This window comes from Aethalodelphis obliquidens, unplaced genomic scaffold, assembly GCF_003676395.1.
Source record: "Aethalodelphis obliquidens isolate GAN/ISIS:26980383/991018 unplaced genomic scaffold, ASM367639v1 scaffold51, whole genome shotgun sequence".
Taxonomy (NCBI): Eukaryota; Metazoa; Chordata; class Mammalia; order Artiodactyla; family Delphinidae; genus Aethalodelphis; species Aethalodelphis obliquidens.
In genome coordinates, this window is record NW_020837995.1 from 6,626,173 (window position 1) to 6,649,273 (window position 23,101).

The following is a 23,101-nucleotide window of genomic DNA, read 5'->3' on the forward strand; positions in this document are numbered from 1 at the left end:
TTTGACAATATTCATTCTTCCAATCCAAGAACATGGTATATCTTTTCATCTCTTGTGTCACCTTTGATTTCTTTCATCAGCATCTTATAGTATTCGGAGTACAGGTCTTTTGTCTCCTTAGGTAAGTTTATTCCTAGTCATTTTATTCTTTTTGATATGATGGTAAATGGGATTGTTTCTTTAATTTCTCTTTCTGATCTTTTGTTGTTAGTGTATAGAAATGCAACAGATTTCTGTGTTAATTTTGTATCCTGCAACTTTACTGAATTCATTGATGCGTTCTTTGTATATTGTAATTTGAATTCATATAACCTGTGTTAGTTAAACTGTCACAGCTTGTGTTAATTAGGATACCTCTCACAACAGTAATAGTAGATACCACTATTATAGATGAGAAAACTGAGCCACTGATACATGAACTAACTTACCCAGGGTTTCAAAGCTAGGAAGTGGCAAAGTCAGAATTTAAATCCTGGTCCAGAATCCAGCTCTACTCACCACCCTCTAGTGCCTTAATAGCCAAGATAGTTCATGAGAAGGAACAGATGGTTTGAAAATGGTAAGCAGATGGTGAAGAGAAAAACACTTTGATCAAGCCCATTTTATTTCTCCACCTTAACTGTGCCCAAGAGGCAGTGGGGCAGTGGGGAGAGCCTGCATGTCGAGATATCTGGAGCCCAGTTTGAATTCTGCCCTGACTGGTGTTTAAGGCCCACAGAGGATAAGCACCATCTTCCCCTCTTTTTGCTATTTCGACTGAAATATAATGAATTACAAACTTTGAAGCATACTCAAATCACCATTGGTTCACAATCTTTAGGATGGAGAAAACACATCTGATTTTATTTTTTTTGGGGTTTTTTTTTGTTTTTTTTTTTTGCGGTACGCAGGACTCTCACTGTTGTGGCCTCTCCCGCAAGGCTGGGGAGTCAGCAGTTTGTGACTGTGGCCCCTGCCTTGCCAGCGCACTGATTCTTCTGAACTAAGATTCACAATGCAGGGGGCGAACGTCCTGGTGCTGTTGTTGTTGTCGTTTAGGTTCTAATTCGTCCCCTCTCTGGTCCTGGTTACTGTACTCAGTAGATTTAGATGGCATGGACTTGAAATAAAGCACCCTTGTGTTTAAAAAAAAAAAAAAAAGGCTACTGTTCACTGCCTCCAACCTTATTTTTTTTTTCACGTAAAGTACGATAAAGGAGACCAAAAATCAGGGGAATGGAATGAAATAGCTCCTCGGTAATGTCGGCGGCCATCCCCTGATCATTACAGCCACATTCTAGTCTATGTTGCCATGTCTGAATTAAGAGCACTGCAGAGAAAAGTTGGAATCTAAACAGTCACTAATTCTTTTTTTTTTAATGTTTTACTTTTATTGATTGATTGTGGTAAGAACACTTAACATGAGATCTACCCTCTTAACAAAATTTGTAAGTGTACAGTACAACATTGCTGACTACAGGCATAGTGGATCTCTAGAACTTATCTTGTATAACTGAAACTTTATACCCACTGTACAGTAAACCTATTTTCCCTCCCCCCTAGTCCCTGGCAACCATTTTACTCTGTTTCTATGACGATTTCAGACACTTCATATAAGTGGAATCATGCTGTATTTGTCCTGCTGTGACTGACTTATTTCACTTAGTATAACGTCTTCCAGGTTCATCCATGTTGTCACCATGTGGCAGGATTTCCTTCGTTGAAAAAACTGAATAATATTCCACTGATCTTGACAATGATTTCTTATACATGACACCAAAAGCACAGGCAATTAAAGCAAGAATAGGTAAGTGGGGCTATAAAAATAAACTAAAGAAACCCCAATTCTTTTTTTTTTTTCTTGCGGTACACGGGCCTCTCACTGTTGTGGCCTCTCCTGCCGTGGAGCACAGGCTCCGGACGCACAGGCTCAGTGGCCATGGCTCACGGGCTCAGCCGCTCCTGCGGCATGTGGGATCTTCCCGGACCGGGGCATGAACCTGTGTCCCCTGCATTGGCAGGCTGACTCTCAACCACTGTGCCACCAGGGAAGCCCCAAGAAACCCCAATTCTTAACTAACTTAAGTAACACAAGTTAGAACTCTCTCTTGGTCTCTTCATCTAGGTTTTTGCATCCCTCTCTTTAAGAAGATTCTGTCCAGGCCCCCTTAGTGTGGGTCTAGCGTACACATGGTGTACTGGCAGACATACCTCTCATGTCCTTTCTTTGCACTGATACTGCGAGTTGATATTTTCCGGTTGGCCCAGGTGCATCTCAATGCTCCAGGAAGTCTCTGCCAATGAATTAAAGATGCTTTATGAGTCCTAGTCCTCAGGGTGGGGGAGGGATGGGTTGGGAGTTTGGGATTAGCAGATGCAAACTATTACATATAGAATGAATAAACAACAAGGTCCTACTGTATAGCACAGGGAACTATATTCAATATTCTGAGATAAACCATAATGGAAAAGAATATAAAAAAGAATGTATGTATAACTGAGTCACTTTGCTATACAGCAGAAATTAACACAACACTGTAAATCAACTATACTTTAATGCAAAAATAATTAAGTCCTAGTCCCCTTGCAAGGAACCTTTTAAAACTTTATTTCCTTTTAAAGCTGCCTCTTTTTGAGCGTCAGCATGATCTGGCATCTGGTCTAATCTTAAGGTCACACCCTAGAAGAGTAAGAAAGGATTTTTATTGCTAGCTATCAAATTGTGGAATCTCTATTGTCAGAGAATAATTCTTTTTAAAAGGTAAAATTGTGACTCTTGGGCTTCCCTGGTGGCGCAGTGGTTGAGAGTCCGTCTGCCAGTGCAGGGGACACAGGTTCGTGCCCTGGTCCGGGAAGATCCCACATGCCGCGGAGCGGCTGGGCCCGTGAGCCATGGCCACTGAGCCTGCGCGTCCGGACCCTGTGCTCCGCAACGGGAGAGGCCACAACAGTGAGAGGTCCGCGTAAAAAAAAAAAAAAAAAAAAAAAAAAAAGTGACTCTCATACAAATTGAATACACATCAAATATTCACTCATGAATATTGAGAGAACTAGTAAGCTATTACAACTAGCTCAAAGGCAAAGCTGAAGTCCAGTTCTTTATATAGGCAATCAGAAATGCTGGTTTACATTGCTGCTAGATGAAAAAACAGCCTGTCCCACAGGGTGGAAATCAGTTTTATTTTTCACAGGACAAAATTCGTTTGGTTTTTCATGAACAGGAATCATTTGCATCGCTCTCAGCTCTCCATGAGTTAAAGTCTGTCTCTACAGAGTTGCAAAATTGTTGAAGACCGAGAAAGGCACAGACCGCTAATGAATCAGACAATCCTGGGAGGGTCCTCCAGACAATATCTTGCATTTCACTGAAAGGATACTCGATAATCTTTTTGCTCATTTCAAAGTTTTTTGCTGTTTTTCTTGACCCTGCTTTGTGCTTAAACCTGCAGGGATGCTAAACATCCTTTGAAATCATGGCAGGAAATCCCCTCTTGCTACATTATTATGTAGTTGAAAACCAGTTAAAATGAGCATTAAGTTCTCCTTGAAACTGGTACTTGCTCTGACTCTCCTGCCTCTTGTCCACTTGACCCGGCCACTGAGACCTAGTGCTAGTGACTGGACCCCAGGAGGTGGTTCTGTCTTGCTTTCCCCCACCACCCAGGACCTTCTCAGGGAGTTCGTGAAAAAGAGCTCAAGGATGAAGAGGGAGAACAAGGCGGAACTCGAGTCTTGATTAGAACTCAAGTCTTCTGATCCCTAACTTAGCCCAATTTCTTAGAAAAGAAGTAGCACTAGGGGGAATGCAGGGGGGCAAACCTGGTGTGTGCGTGTGTGCGTGTGTGTTTGTGTGTGTGTGTGTTGACAAAGACTCTCTCTTTGACCAAACTTTCATCAGGTATCTCTCTCTGAGCCCCTTTCACGAAGTGTTGACCTTGTCCTGTCTTGGGCCTATTTGGTGCAATTTTAGCAAGAATCCTGCTGAGTCAGTTAAGCAAGAACGCCCCCCCTACCCTTGATATCTGATCAAGTGCCTCATCCCCCATCTTTGATGTCTAAGTCTTTGGCCTGCCTTCCCAGGTAAGAATCTTGTTAGACCAGTTTAGCAAGAATACCCCTACCTTTGATGTCTCCTCTTAGTAATTTTCCATCCACTGGACCCTCCTGGACTCAGTCCCTACTGGCCCTGAGCACAACAGAACCCAGCAGCCCATTTTACCCTACTGAGAATGCAGGGGGAGGAGGCAGGGTAGCTCCCAACCAGGTTCATGCTCCATTTCTAGGTGGCATCTCAGCTTCCCAGCCCTGCTCTTTCCCTTCATCTCCATGAGGGGGACACCAGGACACAGATTCCGGGAGGAAAAGGTAACACCAGCTCTGCCACTCACTACACTAGCTGAATAGGGAATTTACTTTACCTTTCTCTCCCTCAGTTTTCTAGTCTGTAAAATGGACATAATAAGAGTACCTATCTCATAACATTGTCATGTGAGTTTATTAATATTGTATTTATGAAATATAAACATTAATATTTATAAAGCAGTTATGTACATTTCACATATATGTTTGATTTTGTTATTATTTAAATAACTATTAGGTAAAAGTGTTACCTTAACCTTGAAGAGAAGTGTCATTTCTAATCTAGGTAGAGTGATATAAATGGTAAAAAGGGCATTACAAGCAGCTGAGAAGGGGAGTCATTTGAGTAGGGGTGCTTTTTTCTGCTCTGGGTGGTTAAATTCTGCAAGAAAGCATCCTTCACTCTGTAATGTCTAGCAAGTTAACTTTGCTCTCGCTCTGAGCAAGCGAGAGAGAGATAAAAGACATGGTAACAGGCTGGACTTCCCAGAAGTGTGACTCAGCAGTGCTCAGGGTTGGCCGTAAAGTATCAGCCAAACGATGGAGGGGGCAGCCCTCAGTCAGCCGGCTCCCCAGGAGGAACCATGCAGGAGCGCACTGTCTTGCTGGGGAACATCGACTTCAGGGCCCTGGAGATAGTGGAGGCATGGAAGGTGCAGTGGTGGCTGGGAATCCTCTCTCCATCTCCCAGCGGGCACTCAGGAAGGCGCTAACTCATCTCACTCTTGAGAAGCCCTCTTAGAAGGAATACATTCCCTGTTTCTGGAGGGCAGGTTGGACTACTGAGGAAGTGATGTCTGCAGCCTGTGGGCCAGAGAAGGGGCTGCCCTCTGGGGCACGTTGTCTTAAACACTGAGGCTGTTTCCTGGAAGAACCGCTCTGATGGTACAGAAGAAACCTTAGAGATGAGAACATGAGTCGGAGAAAAGTTCTGGGAGCACTAGGCCATGTTGGATCACGTGAGAAGGAAAACACGTTACAGAAAGTGGCCAGTCTCCTAAACCCTCCCTCGGCCCCAGGTGAGGACAAAGACTAGAAAAAACATCTTAAAATATGACTGCTTTTGGGAATGGCCACAGGCGAGGAAGCTCGTGCGTTTCCCCAAGTGGGAAATGTGTTCAGTAAATTGGCAACTTGGATCAATGAATTTAATCCGGATGTAAAAGAGGTAGGGCCAAGCAGTCTCAAAATTAATTCTTTCAAGGGAAGTTGCTTTGGTAGATAACTGGGGAGCTCCGACCACTGATAAGAAGGTGTGAGAAAGTAGTTTAATAATGAAAGGCTCACTCTGTGCAGTGGATGTTGGTTGCTTAATGAACAGTCCCTTTCTCCTTAATGCTGCCATCATTGTTCCCAGCAACCACAGGGTGGTTGCTTTCATCTTCATAGAAGATGCTGATCTCCAGAAAGACAATTTTCCCAGGGATTAAAGAAAGTTCTCTTTAGGGGGAAAGCCACAAGATGAGGAAGGAAAGAAGAACCATCTCAACTCCACACAGCTCTGAAACTGACTTAGATAAACGAAAAGTATGTAGGGGGAGAGAAAAAATGAAGAGAGAAGGCTACCTGGAGTTTCCGTAGGCCACCTTGAAGTTGGAGATAGAAACTCTATTTCTATATTAATCAGTCCTCTTAATGCCTACTTCAAATCTTTCAAGTTTCATCTCCCTTTATATGCCTCCTAACAGCACACTGCATGTCCAAAAAGCTTCCTTAGAATTAGTATCACTTCTAGAAATTTGTTTGGGCCTAAGAAACTGAGGATCAAGCAAAACAGAATGAGGCATAATTTTTTAGTTAATTTACTTATGTCACTGAATGATTGTTTTTAACATAGTCTAAAACATTTTCCAAAGAATAGTCCACTGTATGATATTAATAAATAACAGGGCTTCCCTGGTGGCGCAGTGGTTGAGGGTCTGCCTGCCGATGCAGGGGACAGGGGTTTGTGCCCCGGTCCGGGAGGATCCCACGTGCCGCGGAGCGGCTGGGCCCGTGAGCCATGGCCGCTGAGCCTGTGCGTCCGGAGCCTGTGCTTCGCAACGGGAGAGGCCGCAGCAGTGAGAGGCCCGCGTACCGCAAAAAAAAAATAATAATAAATAAAAATAAATAAATAAATAGATAAATAACATACCCAAGAAGAGTTTGATGGTCAAATAGGTTTGAGGATTACAGGGTTAATATGAATTATATAGATTTCTTTGTGTACATTTGCTCCGAGCCTTTAACAAACTAATGTATAAATCAAGATGGGCTACTTGGTAAGCAGTAATTCCCAAGCATATTCTCAAAGCATAATGACACAATAGTGATTTAAGGAACACATCTTAAGACACGCCGATCATTTCTCAGCCAGGTGATTTCACTATTTGGAAGGTTCCTTCTATAGTTTTCACCATGAGCACACACCACAGGGAGACATCATGGGGCAGTGAAATGACAGGTCAGTCAGGAGACCTGGGTTCTAGAGTCCTTCTAGTTCTTCTCACTAGCAGTGGCAATAGTAGTAATTTGCTTGGCCTCAACCTTATCATCTGGAAAATTGGAGAACAGAGGCTTTACTTTGTTTGCAGGGCAATAGTTGGGAATCAAATGAAAATTTTGAAATAACACAAATATAAGTCGGTGACTGTTGTTACGCCTGGGCTGAGAAATACCTTATCTTGTTTGTTTGGATGACGCCCGCAGGGCAGCACTGCCTCCTTCTGTTCTTTATCTACTCTTTACAGAATCAACAAAAGTCAGAATGCCTGTTTTGTATAAGGCTCTGTTTACAGGGATTCTAAAAGAACTATCTGGGGTTCATAGCAATCCTCTGGAAATGCTTAAATTCCCTGGCTGGGTACGGTGCCATCACTTAGGGATATCGTGTAAATGCATAAACTCACTCTGGCTGTCTGGACAAGCTCAGTCTGACAGTCCTTCTTGCCTGTTATTTATGCTCATTAATGAATGACTTCCTTGTTAAATGGGCCAGTGGAGCAAAACCTATGCCTTCAGGAGCAGAATTTGCTGTCTGGCATATCTGCCTATTGCTTCTGTGAATTCTATTTTCTTCCTTTAAGACCTTCCCAAAGATAAAAGCTAGCATTGGTTTGGGTCACTTTAGAATAGCCCTGGACATTTTCAGACTGGGAATTATCCACCTTTGTTGTCTAAGGGTGTTATCAAACCCACACTGGAAGAGGATGTGCTTCCAGAGACATTTGAGTTTGGCAATTGTTGAAGCATATGTTTTTGGGCTTTTCTAAAATAAATTTATTTGTTATTTATTTATTTTTGGCTGTGTTGGGTCTTTGTTGCTGCACGTGGGCTTTCTCTAGTTGTGGCGAGCAGGGGCTACTCTGTTGCGGTGCGTGGGCTTTTCATTGCAGTGGCTTCTCTTGTTGCAGCGCACTGGCTCTGGGCGCACGGGCTTCAGTAGTTGTGGCACACAGGCTCAGTAGTTGTGGCTCGCAGGCTCTAGAGCGCAGGCTCAGTAGTTGGGGCGCACGGGCTTAGGTGCTCCGCGGCATGTGGGATCTTCCTGGACCAGGGCTCGAACCCGTGTCCCCTGCATTGGCAGGCAGATTCTTAACCCCTGCACCACCAGGGAAGACCCGAAGCATATGTTCTTGAAATAGGTGGGTCAGGCAAACAAAGTAAGTTGGGAGTCAAGGGCATAGCATACTAGAATACCAGAGCAAACATGGTTGTAGTACAGCTTGAATAATAATGCCATTCATAGCAATTACTCGGTACCAGGCACAAAGTAATGCACTGTACACTTCCCATGGATTAACTCCTTTAAATCTCATCATAGCACGATGGGGATGCCTGATTCTACATAGGAGGCAAGCAGCAAATTTACAATGCCTACTCCAGGTTTCTGTTTCCAAGGATAGCGATGTCCCGATATAATGTACATATCTGGCAATTTATCTATACTACCCATAGTTCTGGGGTGACCCTCCTGGCTATAGTTGATTGGTTCCTGGACAGATACCTGACTCAAAGGCAGCCAATTCATTGGTTAGTCATATACTCTCAAGAATCTGAATCGGGAGTCATAGAGATATGAGTCTCTATAAAAGCTCTAGGGATGAGGCAGCCGTTTTGTATCACGTGCCAGTAGCTGAGAAAGTAGAAGGAGCTCTTCTACTGAGCGAGGCAGAGAAGAAAAGAGCCACATGATGCTAAGAAATGGAAAGACTGGTTAAACACTCCAACTCTCGGGTCTGACAGGCTAGGGTTCTAACCTGGACTCTGTTATTTGTGAACATGGACAAATTACCTAACTGCTCTAGGACTCAATTTCCTCATCTTTAAAGAAGTAGGATGGTATCGCCGTCAGGTGAATTGCCCAGCACAGTGTCTGGCACAGGATAAGCACTCACAAAAGAAGAGCTATTAGCATTATTATTACTATTTCTGATGGCTTTTCAGTGCTCCTAAGGCTTGACTTTACTTAATTCCCTTTTCTAAGATTCCATCATCTCTGTGTCCTTATCATAACCCTCCTTCTACTAGAATGAGACTTGATGGAAATACATGAGTTGTCACACAGCACGGTGACAACTAACCCTCTCCTTCACTTTTTAAAAATAGACTTTATTTTTACAGAAAATTTGAGAAGGCACGGAGATTTCCCATATACTCCCACCCCACACGTGCACAGCCTCCCCCATTACCAACCTCCTCCGAAGTGGGACATTTGTTACAAGTGATGAACCACTGTCAACACATCATTATCGCCCAAAGTCCAGAGTTTACATTAAGGTTCACTCCTGGTGTTTTTCATTCTATGGGTTTGGACAAGTTAATAATGACATGTATCCATCATTATAGTATCATACAGAGTAGTTTCACTGCTCTAAAAACCCTCTGTGCTCCACCTAGTCATCCTTCTCTCCCCACAACCCCTCGCAACCCCTGATCTTTTTACTGTCTCTATGGTTTCGCTTTTTCCAAAATGTCATAGAGGTGGAATCACATAGTATGAAGCCTTTTCAAATCGGTTTCTTTCACTTATTAATATGCTTTTGAGCTTCCTCCATGTCTTTTCATGGCTTAATATCTTATTTCTTTTTAGCACTGAATAATATTCCATTGTTCAGACATACCATGGTTTATTTACCCATTCACCTACTGAAGGGCATCTTGGTTGCTTCCAAGATTTGGTAATTATGAATAAAGCGGATATAAATATCCATGATTGGGTTTTTGTGTGGCCATAAATTTTCAGCTTATTTCAGTAAACACCAAGTAGTACCACTGCTGGATTGTGTGCTAAGAGTATGTTTAGTTTTGTAGGAAATTTCCAAACTGTCTCCCAAAGTGGCTGTACCATTTTGCATTCCCACCAGCACTGAATGAGAGTTCCTGTTAATTTATATCTTCATTTGGCATTGTCAGTGCTCTGGACTTAGCCACAACCCTTCCCTTTTAAGACCAGCTCTTTACAGCATGGTCTGGGGCATGTATAGGATTTGTTCTTCATAGAATCACAACAAAAGGAAGACATATAAGACAATATAAATCATTCACTTTCCCACCATTCCATTTCCTTCTCTCCTCATCAGGTGTGGTAATCTAGCATCAACAATTTATTATATCTTCACCATGTACTGCACTGAACTGTGTGTGTGTGTGTGTGTGGGTGGGTGTGGGTGTGGGTGTGGGTGTGGGTGTGAGTGAGTGGGGAGCCCTGCTCCTGGACAGAGCAGCTGATGCATTGGTAGGGAAAAAAAAGGTAGCAAACTCCAAACAGTAAAAACCCTGATGACAGTATATGTCAAATACGACACGGTTCTTTAGAGACCAGTGACTCTTAAATGAGGGTCTACAGGTACATAAAAAAACAAACCAACCCAAACCCAAACGCAAACCAAAAAGACAGATTTCCCATCCTGACTCCCCAAATTTCAAGTTCAGACAGTCTGAGGATGGTGATGGTAAATATTTAAAGAGCTCCTCAGAGAGTTTTGTTTTGCCCCAGATTTCAGAACCACCCCAAGGATTACAAGTACAGTTAGAATTTCTGGAGTTCAGAGTTGTCAAGAATGCCTTGATAGGAGGTTGAAAGTTAGAGCTGAATCTTAGAAGGTACGAGATAGAGAAACAAAAGGGGGAAACATTCCAGAAAAGGAGGAGCATATGCAGGGGATTTGGAATCTCCATGGTTTCTGTTAAGGGGTGGGAGGTGGGTGAAGTAACAAGACCTATGAAACAGGAGCCGTAGGTCCAAAAGGGAGAACTGCTGAGGCGAAGTATCATGCTTACATTCTGCATCTACATTTGCAGAGTCAGCATCATCTTGGCCTACTTTTGCAGCAGTCTTTCGCAAGGTGGGTGGAGCAGTACTCCTGCTGGTCCTGGTGGTGAAGCTAGGTAACCTCTAGTTAGCTCTGAGGAGGTCTCATTTCTACTCCTAGTCTCTGCTGTTAGTGTCATAAAGCATAACCAGTCCCAAGTGAGAGGAGAGGACCAGTGGTGTTTGCTTAAGTGCCACCTCATCTTTGCAGGGAAGTTCTGGATCGGCTGCTTCAAGACACCTGGAAAAGTCGCTTCAGTCCAACATGAGCCCAGCCTCGGGCTTGGCGATGATCTCCAGGAAGTTGGCAGCTCAGCTGGCCCATGACTTGGTTGTGTGACTGAACCCTCTTCTACAGGAAAGGTTTATGGAGGATAGAGCAGTCTTAGCTCAGGAAGGCTTCTGAGAAACTAGAACGACGTTAACAGAAATGTTGGCCATGTGTCTCTGCTATATATAGCTCCACAGTGAACACAGGCCTGCCAGCTTCCTTCTTCCCAGGAACCAGCAACCTGTGCACTGATCTGATGTGGAGTCTGTCTTTTCTGAGATATCTCTTCCTCTGGGACCTGGCCTCCCACAACTTTGCCCCATGTGCTCTTCTCTGTGTTATCCCAGAGTCTAGACACGGTCTGTCAACTCTTCCCTTGTCGGGTCTTGCCTATCCTGTGTCCTTTGATGTCAAGCCAAGACTGAATCTATGCAGAATGAATCCTACAGCAAATATAGCAAAAGCTATAGCAAATTCCATAGTGTTTGGGGCTGTGACTGCTCTCTGAATCAAAATATTGAGGGCCCAAGGACTTACATTGTCAACCATGATTGGAATGTCTGATACCCACTGCCCTTTGTGGCCATATGAACACAGAGCTTCTAGAGACATCCTACCTCAGCTGAAGTCCCATGGTGAAAATTTCTTGCTCTGTGATGTGGAGGGAGGGGAGAAATGGTTTTTGAGTAGAGGGCCTTCCAGGCCCTATAGACCTTAGGTCATCCTCTGTGAGGAGACTCTTGTTGCCAATGAGTTTGATGGGTAGTGTTTGTCAGCACTGACAGATTCAGACTCAGGTACTCTTCATCTCCAACGTTCAGGTACAATCTGCCTTACTGCTACTGTCCTCCCCACCTCACACAATCCTCACACAAAGGACTGCAACAGAACTTCTTCAGTGAGCCATACTCTCTTATTAGAAGCGAAGACAAGAACATTCGCTGTGTGAGCACTCTTTTTTTTCTCCCTCTCTGTGTGCACAGACCTGACGTCATTGCTGGGGAGCCCTGGGCTGGGTGTGTACTCAGGTGACTCATGAGGAGGAAACATTCCTCTGGGGAGCATCACCTTTCTCAGAAAGTATAAAATAGTCACCAGTATTAGACTTACAGGACACTTACCAGGCCTTTTTTTCTTTTTTTTTTTTTTTTTTGCGGTACGCGGGCTTCTCACCGTTGTGGCCTCTCCCGTTGCGGAGCACAGGCTCCAGGGCCATGGTTCACGGGCCCAGCCGCTCCGCGGCATGTGGGATCCTCCCGGACCGGGGCACGAACCCGTGTCCCCTGCATCGGCAGACGGACTCTCAACCACTGCGCCACCAGGGAAGCCCACCAGGCCTTTTTTGAATAAACTGTGTCACTGAATGAGTGAGTCCACATTAGTAGAACAAGTCAGAGTTCTCCAGAAGTTATTTGTGGCAACTGTTTATTAGTGTGATGGACCTCCATGTTAAGGAGTGAAGAATCTCACTGGGCCATTCACTGGGCCACATCTCTGAGGGGCCCAGCACAGATGGGACCTCTGAGGGGTATTCCATGAGATGCTACAAAGGCATATGAGTTCCTTGAAGTGCCATGAAGGTGAAGGCCTCATCTGTCTTGTTCATCATGGTGTCCTCAGTGCCTGTAGTGGTTGCTCAATAAACCCATGTTGGATGAATGAACTGATTGTCTTTGATGGACCAAGTATGGCACTAGTAGTGTGAGTTGGCTAAGATATGGGTGCTGTCCTTGAAGAGTTCTCAGGCTACTATGTATGGCAAATAGTAGGAGAAAAAAACAATACATAATGTAGTAATTGATGTATATAAAGGTCCCAAGGGAGTCCAAGGAGTGAGTTAATTTTGTTGGGGGGCATGCAGGTGGATCAGGGCTTTATGCAAGAGGCAGACTTGAAAGGGACATGTGAAAAAGGTTGAGAAACATGTGAAAGATTGAGAAACATTAAACAGTCAGAAAGACTTCATGCTTCACCAAAGGAATGGGAGATGAGATGGCTCTTGAAGCGTGTGTGGGGGAGAGAAGAACAACGCAAGCATGATTTCTATTGCTGAGGAACTCTCCGTAAAAGGGAGCGGCACATCTCTGTGAAGGGACATTAGAAAGCATGTGTTACAGGATGTTACGATGGGACCGTTCTTGCCTCTGTTTTGACTGAGGCGCCAACTTGATAATTACCAGCTGTCAGAGTAAGGAACAGAATGTGCCACCTGCACACCCTCTGTAGGTTTATGGAAGAAATAACCCTGAGGATGCACTTCACGTCTCCCAACCCCCTCAGCCAGATCAAGGACTTTTCAGGGCAAGCCTGCCGTAAATGTCACCCCATGTCCTGTGGACTAGATGAAGGCCACTTGGGAGAGAGATGAGATGGAGCCATCTTGGCTCCTGTCCAAAAGAGGTCCTGTCTTGAGAGGAGAGGAGAAACTCCATCAAAAGGGGCCAGAGATGCACTGCCCAATGCCCAGGGGATGAGGAAGGAGCTGCAAGCGGCTACCAAGAATACAGATGTATTTACCAGGTCAAAGGGGCTGCGGCGGAGATGAGCCTAGCAGGGGACCCATGAAGAGCTACAAAAACACTTCATGAGAGAAAGAGTTCACCTGCCCAGGGACACCAACACTAGCAAGTGCCAGGCCCAGAGAGCACAGCTACCCAGTCAAGGAAGTCCTGCCCGATCCCCACCGCTCTCCCCACTCCTCCTCTCTGTTAGGTATGATGGTGAGGGAGTGAGGAAGATCATGAAGTGGGAGGCTGAAGTGTCAACCCTCCTCCCCCACTGTGGGCTCCCAGCCTGAGACAGACCGGAGGAGAGGGGATTCAATACTAAATTGAGTTCAGCCTCTTGATTAGTACACAGGACTGGACATTATCATGACCAAAGTGACAATGTCTTTGTGGCTTAAAGTGGCTCTAATACTGTTCTATTACCTAGGAGTGAGCAAAAATGCGACAATACTTGCCAAGGTTTTTAACTAGGGGCAGGAAAAGTTAACCCCCTGAAGAACCATTATGGGACAATGGGAAACACCTACACTGTTGGTGGGAATGTAAATTGGTGCAGTCACTATGGAGAACAGTATGAAGATTCCTTAAAAAACTAAAAATAGAACTATCATATGATCCAGCAATCCCACTCCTAGGCATATATCTGGACAAAACTCTAATTCGAAAAGATACGTACACCCCGATGTTCATAGCAACACAATTTACAAGAGCCAAGACATGGAAACAACCTAAATGTCCATCAACAGATGAATGGATAAAGAAGATGTGGTATATATACACAATGGAATATTACACAGCCATAAAAAAGAATGAAAAAATGCCATTTGCAGCAACATGGATGGACCTAGAGATTATCATGTTAAGTGAAGTAAGTCAGATAAAGACAAATATCATGTGATTACCACTTATATGTGGAATCTAAAAAAATGATACAAATGAACTTACTTACAAAACAGAAACAGACTCACAGACACAGAAAACAAACTTATGGTTACCAAAGGGGAAAGGAGGTGCAAGGGATAAATTAGGAGTCTGGGATAAGTAGACACAAACTACTGTATATAAAATAGATAAACAACAAGGTCCTACTGTATAGCACAGGGAGCTATATTCAATATCTTATAATAACCTATAATGGAAAAGAATCTGCAAAATTATATATCTGTATATATCTGAATCACTTTGCTCTACACCAGAAACTAACACAATGTTGTAAATCAACTATACTTCAACAACAACAACAAAAAAAAAGAGAGAGAGAGAGAGACAATGGGAGACAAAACCAATTCCGAATACATTATGAGTGAGATTATTCAACATGCCGATTACATATGCAAATGGTGCTTGGCACGCAGCAAGTGTTCAATAAATACCTTTTTACTGAGTAATGTCCACAAGGTTTAATGAATGCTCCAGAACTCTCTACATGGAGACATAGAAGTCACAAGACTTTGACTTTCACAAGTCAAAGTCAAACCTAGATGTTGTATTTCGGGTTGCTATGAACTCTTTAAGGGCTGTTAACTATCTGACCTCACACAAAAAGTCATGATTACAGAGGGACATCAGTGACCTCATGGCACTCTGAATGGAGTATCCAGGGAGCCAAAGTCCATAGATGATGTCTCTTTGTAGAAGACAACTAAAGACCAATGACTCCTGCTTTTCTTTGTCCATAGAAAACACACAAAAGTTGTTTTAAGTCTCTTCACAAGTGAGGCTAGAATGCTACCTTAGGATTGGCTTGAACATGCTTACTTTGCAATTGATAGAAGGTAAGAGGATAAGGCCTTCTCTGAGGTTTCAGCAAAGGAGAATATGGTGACATGGCTCATCAATTCGTCCTGCCCTCCTCCCACACTGCTTTCTTCTATCCTGCAGAGGCTGGAAGTCTAAAAACTACATTTTCTCAACTCCCTGCAAGCTAGGCTTCCTGAAGTGATTCAAATTTGACCAATTAGTGGCACTCATGTAGATCTGGAGGACAGACATGGGTCACGAGGCATGCTTCTGCTGATTCTGAGGGCCAAAAAGCATGTGGGGGCAATTGGCCTTTCCAGAGTCTACTACTTTCATGGGTGATGAGAGGCAGAGTGTGGGGCATTCATTCATACTGCAGCAGGTGTGTTGTGGTCTGGAGCTGGCAGCAGTGGAGGATTCCAGGTCTTGGCGCCTTCCTGGTTGCTGTGGCAGTGGTGTAGTTCTGATGCAGGTAGCTTCCTCGTTGTAGAAGAGGCAGCAGCTCCCCTGATGGGCTGGTTCTGCAGTGTGCTTCAGGAGTCTTTCCCGACATCTCAACCTAGAGTCTGTTCCTTCCCGTCCCAGTGATTCTATAAGGCATTTAATAAATCCCTTCCTACTTAAACTAGTTAGAAAGGATTATGTTCTCTACCACTGAACCCCAATGGATGCAGCATGGCATGTAAAGAAAAATATAGAAAACAAAATCAAAATATGTCTGAGAAGCTAAACACAGGGAGGAATAAGGGTAAGAAAGAACTGTTTTATCTAGAAGTGGTGGGTAACATTTATCTCTTCATCCATTTATTCATTCATTCCATATTTTTTGAGGGCTTCCATATCCCAGACACTGGGAGCAGCAAGCCATTCACTGGGGGTAAAAAAATGGGATCCCGTATTCATGGTGCTCAAGGTCTCATGGATTCTTCTTCTTTTTCTCCCCTATTCTCTCTCTCTATCTGGCTGAGAACATTGACTTATACTTCTTTTCATTTAGTGATCAGATAGTTGAGTGACTTGCTTAATCAAAGAATTTGGTTCCTAGAGAGCTAAGAGCTCCAGGAGCAAAGCTTTACCCTCAACTGTCCAGCCATAAACAGTAGCGATTGAGTTTTTCCTATCCGGTACACCAGTGATTAACTAACAAATAGAACCTACAGTTACTTTGTTATCTTAAGATCAAGGTTTACTCCCTACACATGGAGAACAAGTTTCTACCGTCTATCAGGACAGTAGATTCTCCTCTAAGTTCTTTTACGTCAGGATGATGCGAGCGTTTGGCAGCTGTGGAGATGTGTTGCTCAGATCTCCCTTTAGGAGAGAACCTGCCATGAGGCATTGCTTTTAGGGCAGGTTCCTTTGGGATCTGCCTCAGCTTTGGAACCCATTAAGCACCACTCAGGTGGCCCCGCCATGACTGAGCTCAGGGGGACAAGGGCCAGTCATTTCTTCTCTGTCAGCAATCTTTGCCCCCAAACATTCTACCCAATCCTCTCTTCTGTTCCTTTCCTGTTGGGTGTCAGACCTCCATCATTGTCTGAAGACTTTCCCGACCTACTCCTGCCCTCTTTCCTCTTTCTCTTTCACAGGTCTTACCTCCAGTAAATCTCCTGGACTCTTAACTCTGTCTAGGCATCTGCTTCCTGGAGTACACAACCAGCCCACTGTGCAAAAATGCCTTCTCTTTTCGGAGTTTACCCACGTACTTCTCACTGAAGAGCTTTCCCACTTGCTTTTGTCTTTTTCTCTGAATGAAGGCTTCCATATCTGAGGCTCTGGTTATTCTAATGTAGGCCCACCTCAATCCCAGCAGTAAAGAAGGTGATAAGGGATCTTTGGAAGTAATCAGAGTAAAACAAATAAATTAGAGGAAATATTGGGTAACTGGCATTTGGCTCAAAAACATCCCTGACCCTGGTACAGCTTGGGAGAGTCCTGGGCTGCCCTTCATGGAGCCAGATCTTCTGTTGTGACGAGAACAGTCACCAGTGGACACGGGTGTACAGCCCCCCCTCCAGCATGTGCTATTGGACTTGTTTGCACAGTGAAAATAAATGACCGAGTGGGAACGCCCTGCCCAACATCAGTACCCTTAGCGAGCTGCTTTTTCTTCAAGGTCCAACTCATCTGTCTCCTTTGTGAAGATTTTTCTGCTCTCCCAGGGAGCATGGCCCAGTCCTTAGGTGCTCCTACTGCCAGGTGGACGCAGTTCCCACAGTGCATGGGGATTATTTGAACACGTGACTCCTCTCTGGCTAGGCTGGGAATCTTAAGGGAGGGATGGTGTCTGTCTCAGGCATCTTAATATCCCCCTCACAGGTGTGGACCCGACACTTTGTAGGCGTCCAATAAATGTTGGGTGAGTGGACAGTGACTGCCTGTCTGCAATAAGGCAATGGGCTACACACTTGCTAGGAAGTTCTTTGGCCTGTGATTTCAGTCCCAGGCTCAGCCCCAGGGCGTTCCTGTACATCTGGCTGGTTCAGGAGGATTGGCCCGTGTTCACAGCACGGTGAAGAGTAAAGAGAAAAGGTAGGAGGCCAGGCTCAGCTCCTCGCTGGGCTTCAGTTTCCTTATTTATAAATCAGGAGATCTGGTTAGATAGCCTGTAAAGACTTTCTAGCACCATGGCTCCAGGTTTCTATGTCTGAGGACACATAGCTATGTCATCTGCCAGCCTGTTTGCTTCCAAGGAGGATGTGTCTGACCTGGAGATGACACCTCCCTCACTGTGACATGAATATCCTCCGTAACTGCTTGCTCAGGCCAGGGAGGGAGAGGCTCTTCTGCCTATAGCAAGGAGCTGTCATTTGTGTTCAGAACTGAAGGGTCATAAAGAGGAAGAACAAACGTGTTGGGCACCTACTATGCCTGCTGCTTTCACAAATGTTATCTAGTTTTAGCTCAGTTTACAACAACTCTGCAAAGTTAATAAGATCTCTCATTTTAAAGGTGGAGAAATGAGACTCAGTGGTTTAAAAGAAATTGCCTTAGATCACACAGCTAGTGAACTAGCAGAGGTGGGATTTCAAGCCAGGTGTCCAGACCTCTAGTCTGACCCTCCTCCTGCTGTGATTCCAGGCAGATGGCAGATGTGAATAAAGGCATGGAGAGTGTTGGGGAATTAGGGATTGGTGCAGGTGGAGGGTGGAAAGCAGAGGGTTTAAAGGGGAATGGGGTGAGACAAGGCTGGCATGCTAGAGTGGGCAGGCACATCAGCCAGGGACAGTGAACTTGTTGTAACTGTGTGTACCAGGGAACCATGGACAGTTCTGAGGACAGATATGACATGCACAGAATTGTGTGTTATGAAGGTTAACCTGGCTTTGGAGTAAAGTATGGATTAGATGGGGAAAGATGAGAGACTTCTTAGAGAGCCTATGGAAACAGCCTTCCTCCATGATCCGTCATTCAACAGACAGAGTGCTTCTATGTACAAACCCCTGAGCTCCACGCTGAAAGATGCAGAGATGAAACAGATGTGAGGCCTGCCCTCAAGGAACTTATTATCTCACAGAAGTGATATATTACCAAGAGGACTATGTGGTCTTAACAGATGTTAGTGCTAAGGAGGTACAGCCACATCCCTGCCTTTGCAGAGTTTCCCATTAGATGAACACCCTCATTTTAAAGGGGTCAGAAGTGAGTTTTTGGATAGCTCTGTGTACCAAAAAAGTGGGTTTCCTTTCCTCCTGTTTGCTTGGATGTCTGAGTGTCCACCTCTCAGTATAAAAACAAATTGTGACTCACTGACTTTTCTTCTTCTCCTTTAAGCCTTCACTCTCCTTCTTGTATGGGTCAAGGTGTCAGAGACTGTGCTCTGGTCAGTGTTTGGACTGCAGTGCAGAGCTCCCTTCCCTCCCATCTCCACCTGGAATTAAGGATCCTCCTTACTGGTTCCTCCCCCGCTTCTCCACCGAGGCCAGCACTTCTTAAATCTCCAGGTGCCCTTAGCTCACTACTGGCCTTGAATCCCTTGATCTCAGGAGATGTGGAGTGGCTCTTACTTGTGTTTCGCCTTTGGCTTAACTCATCTAACGCCTGCTACTTCGCAGGTGGCCCCCGCATTACAGCTGGACCTCACCTTCAGTCGCCCACTGGGTGCTTAACTAACAGTTCTTGGATGTTTAAATAACAGTTTTAGGAGGGACACTCCTAACTTTCAAATAGATCTCCTTTGAGTGGGACATAAAGGCAATAAAGGAATAGAGGCAATCATAAAGGACATAAAGGCAATAGAGGAACCGACACATTATTCTTTCATTTTTCCCTTTTTCTTCTTCTCCTTTTGTACGCTTAAACCTTTCCTCTGTGCCCAGGAGAGCTGAGAGATGGAACAGGAGTCAGGGGTGTTTATTTGCTCATCAAAATTTTATAGAACGCCCTATGCCAGACATCTTCCTCTTTGGGATTCCAGCTCCTCAGCAAGGAGCTGCCCCTGGTTAGACTGGTGCCCATGCCATTAGCCCTGAGCGGCTGAGAATCATTCTTTCTTTTCCTTTAGAAGTCTCCCTCTTTTCCCAACAGCCAACTGCACACAGCAGCTACTAGGGAGGAAACCCTATGGAAAATGAACTCTGAAGCAGAGAGGAATTCCAAACTAAAAATAAACAACAGATCTTTACCTGGCTGTATACCCCGGCTGTTGCCCTTGTCGTTGACTTTTCCTTATTGAAAACTACTCAGGGACCTGAGGAAACATTTGTGCTAATGCTGATATGATTGCACTTATCACTACCTGGCTCAGCGTCATTAAATATTTACGGAGTTCCACACAGTGCGAGGTGCTCTGTTGCACTTAGTTCTATGTGGAGACTTTCACAAAATCCTCAAAATCACAATGTGGAGGAGGAAAAGTTCTGAGAATCAGAAGGGCTGGGTTCTGGTCTCACTTGTGCCACTTTGCCTCAGTCTCTATATTTTCAGAAGGGGCTGGAAAACTGAGTTTGTACTTCTGGTTTGAGATTCGGCGATCCTGACCTCACCACTTTCTTTTCACATTCTATTATCACTGTTTTTTCCTTCTTTATTTAACCATCTTTTCTCCTTGTCTCCCTTCTCTCTCCCTCCCCCCTCCCCTTATCAGCCCAGCTTACCATCAACGCTGTTGCCTTAGTTTATAAGGAACCGCTTCTGGAATACAGTCTTACAAAAACACAACTGTCATTCCAAGCTCTGGAACTGAGTCCCTTTTCTCTTACCAATGCTTGAGCAAGTGGGCATTAGCACTGAGCCCCCAATCTACTTGTTTTCCTCTTAGCTGTGAACTTTGAAAAAGGATTTGGGGGAAAGAAACGAAGGCAGAAATAAGCTATGTTTTGCTAGATCCTTCTGTTCTCCAGGCCTCTCTCCTTGTCATGTAGTTTACCTGGGCTGTTTGTTACAACTTCTACCCAACAGAGTAGAAAGATAAGCTTGTGATGACCAAAGGTCATTTATTAAGTTTTTAATTGATTTCTAATCAATTGGACCAATTGGGGTTTAGGGTCAGGACGCTGGAAGATTAAGGAAGGAAATGGAATGTCTCACAATACCTATTTCTAGGTATAAAAGAACCTCCAGGAAAATTTTATTCTAAAAAGACAGACATCCAGGGCAATAGTCTACCCTGTGAAGGCTTCAATTAGGATGTATTTGTTTGGAGTGGAACCACAGGGGCTGGGAGGATGACTGGCTGTACTTCCCTGATGCTAGGAGGATAGCAAGGGCAGGGCCGCTCCACAGGGCCCTGCAGCACTAAGAGCCCACCGAGTGCTAACTGCCATTTCCTCTCACCCAGATTGCCACATTAGCCTCCTAAACCTGTCTCCCTGCTTCTGCTCTTCTCTCCAATCTGTTTCTCACACAGCAGCCAGAACCTCCTTGTAAAAATGCAAATCAAGTTGCGTCACCTACTGCATGAAACTGTCCAGTGGCTTTCCACTGCATTTAGGATATAATGTGAGCACGTCACATTCTTACTCTGGTCTGGTTCTTATATTCCTACTCTGTGTACAGAGCCCTTTGAAGCCTTGGCCTTCATACACCTCTCCAGCCTCAGCTAGGGCTCCCTTTCCCTTATGGAATGTGCTCCAGGCACAATGGCCTTTCTTCTGTCCCTTGAGCACGTAGAGCATGTCCCTGCCTCAGGGCCTTTGCACTTGCATCCTTAGCCACTCTGACCTCATTTCTTTGAACGGCTGCTTCCTTCCCAAACTTCTGGTCTCAGCTTAATGACACACCCACTCTGAGACCTTCTCTGACCTCCTATCTAAATGAACTTCGGAAGTCTCTCACAATTATATTGCCCTATTTTATCTTCTTTATAGTCCTTATTGCTTCCTAAAATTATTGTATTTAGTTAATGATTTACTAATTTATCGACTGTTTCCTAACACTAGACTGGAAGCTTCAGAGAGTAGGCTTGTAGCTGCACGGTACGCTGATATATATGCAGGTATAAGCTCCTGGAACATAGTAAGTCCAGAATAAATAGTTTTGGTTGGTGTTGATAAATGATGAGACTTAATCCATTCTCCCACCCCTCCCCTCGTATTGACATGCTCTGTGGATGGGACATACCTTTCCTTTGTAAAGTGGGTTGAAGTGTCTGTTGACCTTGGAGGAAGGGCCAGTCCAGGACACACATTAGCACACTTTTCAAGCACTTAGTTTTAGGCAGGGCTCATGCACAGCATCTAATATCACCCAAGAGGGGCAGTATGATGGTCTCCAAAGATGGCCACCACCAATTCCTTCTCTCCTTGTATATACATGCCACTTCACTCATCAAGAGGTGGAAACCATTTCCCCACTCCTTGAATCTAATCAGTCTCATGATTTGTTTTGACTAATAAGTAGAATGCAGCAGAAGTGATATCCTGGGACTTTTAAGCCCAGGCCCTAATAGAATTGGCAGCATCTTTTTCTTCCTTTTTGGAAGCCAGCTTCCATGTAAGAAGGCCAATACCCTGAGAATTCAATGCTTTGAGAAAGCCTGATCTATCCATGTAGAGAAGCCCCAGGGAAGAGCACTGAGGCACCAGATATATGAGCGAAAACTTGGACCTTGCAGTCCAGTCCGTGAAAGCAGCCCACGCCACTTGAAGCAGAATCTACCAACTAAGCCAAGTCAACCTACGGAATCATGAGAAATAAATCATTAGTGTTTCAAGACACAGTAAATTTGGGGGAGGTTTTTTTATGCCGCAGACAGCTAATGTTAGCTAAATCCTGAGACGTGAAGAAATTTTGAGCTTCTGCAGATAAATCATGAGGGCACATTGTTAAAAGGCTGGTTCTGATTCTGTAGGTCTGGGGTGGGGTGAAGATTCCACATTTCTCACTAGCTCCTAAATGATGCCCGTACCAATGACAGCGTGCACGGACTATACTTTTAGTATAGTCCATGCCAGTCCAACTGGCAAGGCCAGTTCCCAGCTTCCAGGAAGTTCCATACCTAAATAATCTTGGAAAACCCCAGGTTTTCCCCATGTATATTTGAGGAAAGACTATTACGAAAAGGGTTCTGGTCAAATAAGTTCGGGAAACACCACCTACTCCATTCTGCAACTGGAGACTCACCACATATATTAGCTATTCAAAGCTCTTAGAGCTCCTCCAGTAGAGAAATCTGTTCAAATCTATTTAGCACAATATTTTCTGAGTACCTATTGATGATACCTATTAATGTCTTAGAGAACTAGCGTCCTGTGGGACATACTTGGAGAAGCACAAAACCACCCTGTGTTTTTGTTTTTTTAAATTAACTCAGCCGGCTTCTCATTGTCCCTCAATAATCAATACTTATGTTACATAGCTTTGCAATCTGGAATCTTTTTTCCTTAAATCTAACCTAATTCCTTACCCCTTGCTGCAGTGTAAGAAGTCTCTATTCATTTCTCATAGAACAAGAGGACAATGCATGTCCCTGTTATCTAGCCCTTTCTGTCCTTGAAGGTCTCTCCTCCTTGT

At 44.4% G+C, this 23,101-nt stretch overlaps 1 long non-coding RNA gene across 1 annotated transcript in view; it reads right to left on the reverse strand.

Annotated features, from left to right (window-relative positions):
* Nucleotides 1–2,179: 2,179 nt before the first annotated feature.
* Nucleotides 2,180–23,101, reverse strand: part of LOC113607992 (uncharacterized) — a 665,100-nt gene continuing 644,178 nt past the window's right edge. Inside the window, exon 7 of the long non-coding RNA XR_003428175.1 lies at nucleotides 2,180–2,273. This is a non-coding gene — a long non-coding RNA (uncharacterized LOC113607992). The remainder of the gene's footprint in view (nucleotides 2,274–23,101) is intronic.